Genomic DNA, 7,500 nt, shown 5'->3' on the forward strand with positions numbered 1-7,500 from the left:
ACACTTTTCAAGAGAACATCCCTGGTCATCCCTACTGTCTCTGAACTTACTAAACACATACACTTATCAAGAGAACATCCCTGGGTCACCCTACTGTCTCTGAACTTACTAAACACATACACTTATCAAGAGAACATCCCTGGGTCACCCTACTGTCTCTGAACTCACTAAACACATACATCGTTTGTAAATGTCTGAGTGTTGGAGCACGCCCATGGCTATCTGTAAATTTTAAAAAAATAAGAAAATGATGCCGTCCGATTTTCTTCATATACGACATTTGAAATGATTTATTCGTTACTTTTTGCAATTTACGTTTATTTTTGATACCTAAGTATATTTTTAACCAAACACTTTTAGACATTTACTCAAGTAGTTTTTTACTGGGTGACTTTCACTTTAACTCTTCTATTAAGGTATATTTACTCAAGTTCTTTTTCCACCACCTTTATGGTTGGTCCGGTGTCCGCACACCAACCAATAATTCACAAAATGGATGCAAAAACAATTCTGCAGAGGTGAATTAGTCCGATAACAACTAATCCTGGGGTCCTGGGGCTCTTTTCACCAACACAAACAGACCCCACAGAGCCCCAAGACAGCAACACAATTAGACCTAAACAAATTATGAGAAAACAAAAATGTAATTACTGGATACGTTGGAAAAAATTAACAAAAAATCGGAGAAAACTAGAATGCTATTTGTCCCTAAAGAGAGAGAGAGCACAGTGACACAAACTCAAGGAAAGCTTTGACTTAGTACAGACTCAGTGAGCATAGCCTTGCTATTGAGATCTGCCTCCGTAGGCAGACCTGGCTCTCAAGGGAAGACAGACTATGAGCTCACTGCCCACAACATGTGGTGGAAACTGAGCTGCACTTCTTAACCTCCTGCCAAATGTATGACCATGTTAGAGACACAAATTTCCCTCATATTACACAGACCCACAAAGAAATTGAAAACAAACCCAATTTTGATAAACTCCTAAATCTATTGGGTGAAATACCACAGTGTACAGTCAAATCAGCAATAAACAAGAAAACAACAAGAAAAGGGCAACCAGTGTGTGTGTGTGTGTGTGTGTGTGTGTGTGTGTGTGTGTATGAGACTCCACTGTTTCAGTGAGGAGGTATCTCCACTAGTCCTGCAGCGAGCAGCGAACTCGTAGGTTCATTTCAGTGTTGAAAGAAATAGTCACCATAACAACGTGCAGTATTTTTATTTATCAGATCGTCCCGGGTCATGGCTGATAGTCCCTGGTTATGTCTGATAGTCCCTGGTCATGGCTGATAGTCCCTGGTCATGGCTGATAGTCCCTGGTCATGGCTGATAGTACCTCGTCATGGCTGATAGTCCCTGGTCATGGCTGATAGTCCCTCGTCATGGCTGATAGTCCCTGGTCATGTCTGATAGTCCCTGGTCATGGCTGATAGTCCCGGGTCATGGCTGATAGTCCCGGGTCATGGCTGATAGTCCCTGGTCATGGCTGATAGTCCCTGGTCATGGCTGATAGTCCCTGGTCATGGCTGATAGTCCCTGGTCATGGCTGATAGTCCCTGGTCATGGCTGATAGTCCCGGGTCATGTCTAATACATAAGGATATGCTGGCCCTACTGCTCAAACAGACAACTGCATAATGGATCGTTGTAAAACACACACACAGCCATAGCCACACACACACACACACACACACACACACACACACACACACACACACACACACACACACACACACACACACACACACACACACACACACACACACACACACACACAGCCATAGCCACATCCAAAGTCACACACACACACACACACACACACACACACACACACACACACACAGCCACGTCTCCCCTCTCGACCAGTATTTAGTAAGTCTGACAGCCGACAATGAAACACACTCTTCTCTCAGCAACAGCAACACAACAAGAACAGCATGCCCTGAAAATGTACTGTGACTAAGGATTAACCTATGAGTCTGAGAGAGGTAGACGCTGTCAGTGACTAACGCATAACCTCTGAGTCTGAGAGAGAGGTAGACGCTGTCAGTGACTAACGCATAACCTCTGGGTCTGAGAGAGAGGTAGATGCTGTCAGTGACTAACGCATAACCTCTTGGTCTGAGAGAGGTAGACGCTGTCAGTGACTAACGCATAACCTCTGGGTCTGAGAGAGAGGTAGATGCTGTCAGTGACTAACGCATAACCTCTTGGTCTGAGAGAGGTAGACGCTGTCAGTGACTAACGCATAACCTCTGAGTCTGAGAGAGAGGTAGACGCTGTCAGTGACTAACACATAACCTCTTGGTCTGAGAGAGAAGTAGACGCTGTCAGTGACTAAGGATTAACCTCTGAGTCTGAGAAAAAAGTAGATGCTGTCAGGGTGGGCGTTTGAAGAATGAATGCGTTCCTGTTGCTACTAGAAACTCTGTGTTAGGTGTGAGGGAGAACATGGCGGGGTGCTTCAGGTAATTATGTTTTTGTTTTTTTATTTAACTAGGCAAGTCAAAGAACAAATGTACCTCTTGTAGTGAGATGCAGTGCCTTAGACCGCTGCGCCACTCAGGAGCCATAAACATCAACAGATAACCAACAAAAACAGGTCACAACTCCTGCAGATCTGTCGTACGCTGGGTATGTACATAGTCAATGGTAGGCTGTCGTACGCTGGGTATGTACATAGTCAATGGTAGGCTGTCGTACGCTGGGTATGTACATAGTCAATGGTAGGCTTTGAGGGAGCTCCTATGGTAGGTACACCTATAGCTCATCTCTTGGCAGTAGTGAACAGGGAAGAGTACACAGCTTTGTACGAGATTAGCCTTTTAAAATGATGAACTTGCATTAGCTAACACAACGTGCCATTGGAACACAGGAGTGATGGTTGCTGAAAATGGGCCTCTGTACACCTATGTAGATATTCCAATAAAAGCCGTTTCCAGCTACAATAGACATTTACAACAGTAACAATTTCTACACTGTATTTCTGATCAATTTGATGTTATTTTATTGGACGAACAATGTGCTTTTTGCTATTTGCCTCATGACCCGTGCATGCTTTGTTGAATATGAGCTTTCTTGTTAACTCAACCGTGGGACAGACTGTGTTTGTTCCCACTCTGACTCTCTATTGGCTACACAGACTTTTGGCCTCCCATCCTATGCTAACCACCTCTCGCCGGCATTAAATTCATGTTACCTGATGATATTGTTGTACAATATGATCTTGTTGCCATCTAATGTACATTCAAATGCCATAAATCAACATCGCAGAGCTCTCCCTGTCCTCTGCTGTGCCTTGATTGTATTACTGCTGATGATATCAACTGTTGCTAGCCCCAATTATGACTTGTGCTCTGATATCTGCTTCACTGATTTCTGTTCTCGTAAAAGCCAGGATTTTCTGCACGTTAACACTAGAAGTTTGTTCTGTAATAGTTGGTCAGTGAAACGACTTGTCCTGATTTGTCGTAGACACTTACAAAAAAACTTTCATGAGCAAGCCTTCTTTCATGAACTGGCCTCTGTAAAATGGTATAGGATCAGCTTCGTGCCCTCTGTCGAAGACGCTTGGACCTTCTTTTTTGATATTTTCAGTGGTATAGTTAACAAACACACACCCATAAAGAAAATGAGAATTGAAAACAGGTTCATCCCCTGGTTAGACCGTGATCTTGCAGAGTTACACCACCTCAAGAATTGCATTTGGCGAAAGGCTTGGCACACGCATACTCAGGCTGACTGTTTAGGCAAATTACAAATAAGTACACTTCTCTCTCTGTTCTCTCTCTCTCTGGGTCTAACCCCAAGAAGTTCTGGAAAAAGGTTTAAGATCTGGGGAATAAACCCTCCTCCTCACAGCTGCCCATGTCCCTTAATTTTGATAAGAAGCACATGGCTGAGCTCTTTAATCATCACTTCATTACATCAGGATTCCTATTTGACTCAGCCATGCCTCCTTGCCCATCCAACATTTCCTCATCTCCCACCCCGTTTAATGCAAATAGCCCCGATGCTCCTCTCTCTTTTCCCCCTGCCCCACTAAAGTTTCTCCCTGAAGGCAGTCACTATCCGAGGTGCTAAAGCTCCTTAAACTTGACCCCCCAAAAACATCTGGGTTGGGTGGTTTAGACCCTTTCTTCTTTAAGGACCTTTTTAACATCTCTCCACTCTGGGGAGGTTCCCATTGCTTGGAAGGCATCCAAGGTTTGTCCTTTATTTAAAGGGGGAGGTCAAGCTGATCCTAACTGTTACAGGCCTATTTCTATTTTGCCCAGTTTTTCAAAAGTGTTGGAATAAGTCAATAATCAACTGACTGACTTTCTTTACGTCTATAGTATTCTCTCTTGTATGCAATCTGGTTTCCGCTCAGGTTATGAAACCTTAAAGGTCCTCAATGATGTCATCATTGCGCTTGACACTAAGCAATGTTGTGCTGCTATTTTTATTGACTTGGCCCAAGATTTTGATATGGTAGACCATTCCATTCTTGTGCCCCGGCTAAGTAGTATTGCTGTCTCTGAGGGGTCTTTGGCCTCGTTTGCTAACTACCTCTCTCAAAGAATGCAGTGTATAAAGTCAGAACATCTGCTGTCTTAGCCACTACCTGTCACCAAGGGAGTACCCCAAGGATCGATCCTAGGCTCCACGCTCTTCTGAATTTACATCAACAAAATAGCTCAGGCAGTAGGAAGCTCTCTCATTCATTTATATGCAGATGATACAGTCTTAAATTCAGCTGGCCCCTCGCGGAATTTGTGTTACGCTCTTCAACAAAGCTTTCTAATTGTCCAACAAGCTTTCTCTGCCCTCAACCCTGTTCTGAACACCCCCAAAACAAAGGTAATGTGGTTTGGTAAGAATAATGCCCCTCTCCCCACAGGTGTGATTGCTACCTCTGAGGGTTTAGAGCTTGAGGTAGTCACCTCATACAAATACTTGGGAGTATGGCTAGACGGTACACTGTCCTTCTCTCAGCACATATCAAAGCTGCAGGCTAAAGTTAAATCTAGACTTGGTTTCCTCTATTGTAATCGCTCCTCTTTCACCCCAGCTGCCAAACTAACCCTGATTAAGATGACCATCAAAACCATGCTAAATTACGAAGACATAATGTATAGATTTGCAGGTAAGGGTGCTCTTGAGCGGCTAGATGTCTTTACCATTCGGCCATCAGATTTACCAACAATGCTCCTTATAGGACACATCACTGCACTCTATACTCCTCTGTAAACTGGAAATCTCTGTATACCCACTAGTTAATGCTTATATATATATATATATATATATATATATATATATATATATATAGATATCTACTGCAGCCCTCATCACATACAAAACCCTTCCTGCCAGTCACATTCTGTTAAAGTTCCCCAAAGTACACACATCCCCGGGTCGCTCATCTTTTCAGTTCGCTGCAGCTAGCGACTGGAACGAGCTGCAACAAAAGACTTAAACTGGAGAGTTTTATCTCAATCTCTTCATTCAAAGACTCAACCATGGACACTTTTACTGACAGTTGTGGCTGCTTTGCGTGATGTATTGTTGTCTCAACCTTCTTGCACTTTGTGCTATTGTCTGTGCCCAATAATGTTTGTACCATGTTTTGTGCTGCTACCATGTTGTGCTGCTGCCATGTTGTGTTGCTACCATGTTGCTGAGATGTTGTGTTACTACCATGCTGTGTTGTCATGTGTTGCTGCCATGCTATAATATCGTAGGTCTCTCTTTATGTAGTGTTGTGTTGTCTCTCTTGTTGTGATGTGTGTTATGTAGTGTTGTGTTGTCTCTCTTGTTGTGATGTGTGTTTTGTCCTATATTTATATTTTATTTGTATTTTTCATTTTTAATCCAATCCCCTGTCGCCGCAGGAGGCCTTTTGCCTTTTCGGTACGCCGTCATTGTAAATAAGAAATTGTTCCTGACTGACTTGCCTAGTTAAATAAAGGGTTAAATAAATAAAAATACAATTACAGTAGATTAGGGGGCAGACGTAAACCTTGTTGGTTAATTATAGTAGATTATAGGGGGCAAAATAGGTTGGTTGAAGGGGTAAGGATGTGTCGATCCGTCTTGGAACATCCTTCATGGTAAGGCAAAACGTTCTTAAGACTCGTTGATGGATTTGTTTTTTTAACGGTGTCCAAAATTGCTGGGAATTGCCAGGGACCTCACAATACGATCTTATCACGATACTTAGGTGCCAATACGATATGTATTGTGATTCTCACGATTCTCACGATTCTCCATTCAATGCTGCGATTCTATTAAGATTTGATGTTGCAAACAGATTGCTCACTACATGTCACGAGAAAATGAGCATTGATCAGTCAGGGAAATAAAAGTGCTGAAAACATGTTGGCTCACTATTTTAAAAAACAAGAACACGCTACAATCGTCTAGAGCTAGGTAACGCTACCTAGCAAAACATGTGGAGTCAAACAAACAGAACATTCTACAATCGTCTAGAGCTAGGTAACGCTACCTAGCAAAACATGTGGAGTCAACATGCAGAGTCAAACAAACAGAACACGCTACAATCGTCTAGAGCTTGGTAACGCTACCTAGTTAAGACATGTGGAGTCAACATGTGGAGTCAAACTTGGAGTCTGTGTGTTCGTCCAATATCTTAATATCTTGAAAACCTGACTGCTGCCTGACATGCAACATATTTTGGGACTGTATCAACAGTGAACTCATGAGAAATCCCTTTAAGGGGAGAGGAGGTGGTACAGCAAGCCTCTGGCAGTTCTCTCTTCCTCTCCTCCTCCTCTCGTCCTCTCGTCATAATTGCCTCCTCTCCTCCTCTCCTCCTCTCCTCCTCTCGTCATAATTGCCTCCTCTCCTCCTCTACTCCTCTCCTCCTCTCATCATAATTGCCTCCTCCTCTACTCCTCTCCTCCTCTCGTCATAATTGCCTACTCTCCTCCTCCTCTACTCCTCTCCTCATCTTCTCCTCTCCTCATCCTCTCCTCCTCCTCTTCTCTCCTCTCCTCTCGTCCTCCTCTCCTCTCCTCTGCTCCAGGAAGCCATGAGAAGGTGTCTTCATGGTGGTATTGTGGTGAAGACACTGTGATTACCATGCAGTCGCTAGCTGCTCAGCTTCTCAGAATCCCTAAGCCGCCCCACAAAGACAAGACACGTCATTGGGTAATACAGTATATTGCAGTGGAGATTTGTGATTGGTTAGAAGAGGGTTTTGTTGCATGTTGGGAGTCGAGGGCAGATGGTTTTGATTAGAGACATGGCTGTAATGCTGACATTCATGCATTGTGTGTACACACACACAATGTAATCTGGCACTCACACATTCCCCCAGACAGTGAGCTGAGAATAGAACCAATAGTGTTATACTAAAGTAGACCTGCTCAGACCTACACCACACTGAGAGAGAGAGTTTATTTTCCTTTTTGTTGTTTAACTATTTGTACATCATTACAACCCTGTATATAGATATAACATACATTATTTGTAATGTAATGTTACTGTTAATTTTTT

The sequence above is a fragment of the Oncorhynchus mykiss genome, chromosome 16, assembly GCF_013265735.2.
Source record: "Oncorhynchus mykiss isolate Arlee chromosome 16, USDA_OmykA_1.1, whole genome shotgun sequence".
In the NCBI taxonomy this organism is placed as follows: domain Eukaryota; kingdom Metazoa; phylum Chordata; class Actinopteri; order Salmoniformes; family Salmonidae; genus Oncorhynchus; species Oncorhynchus mykiss.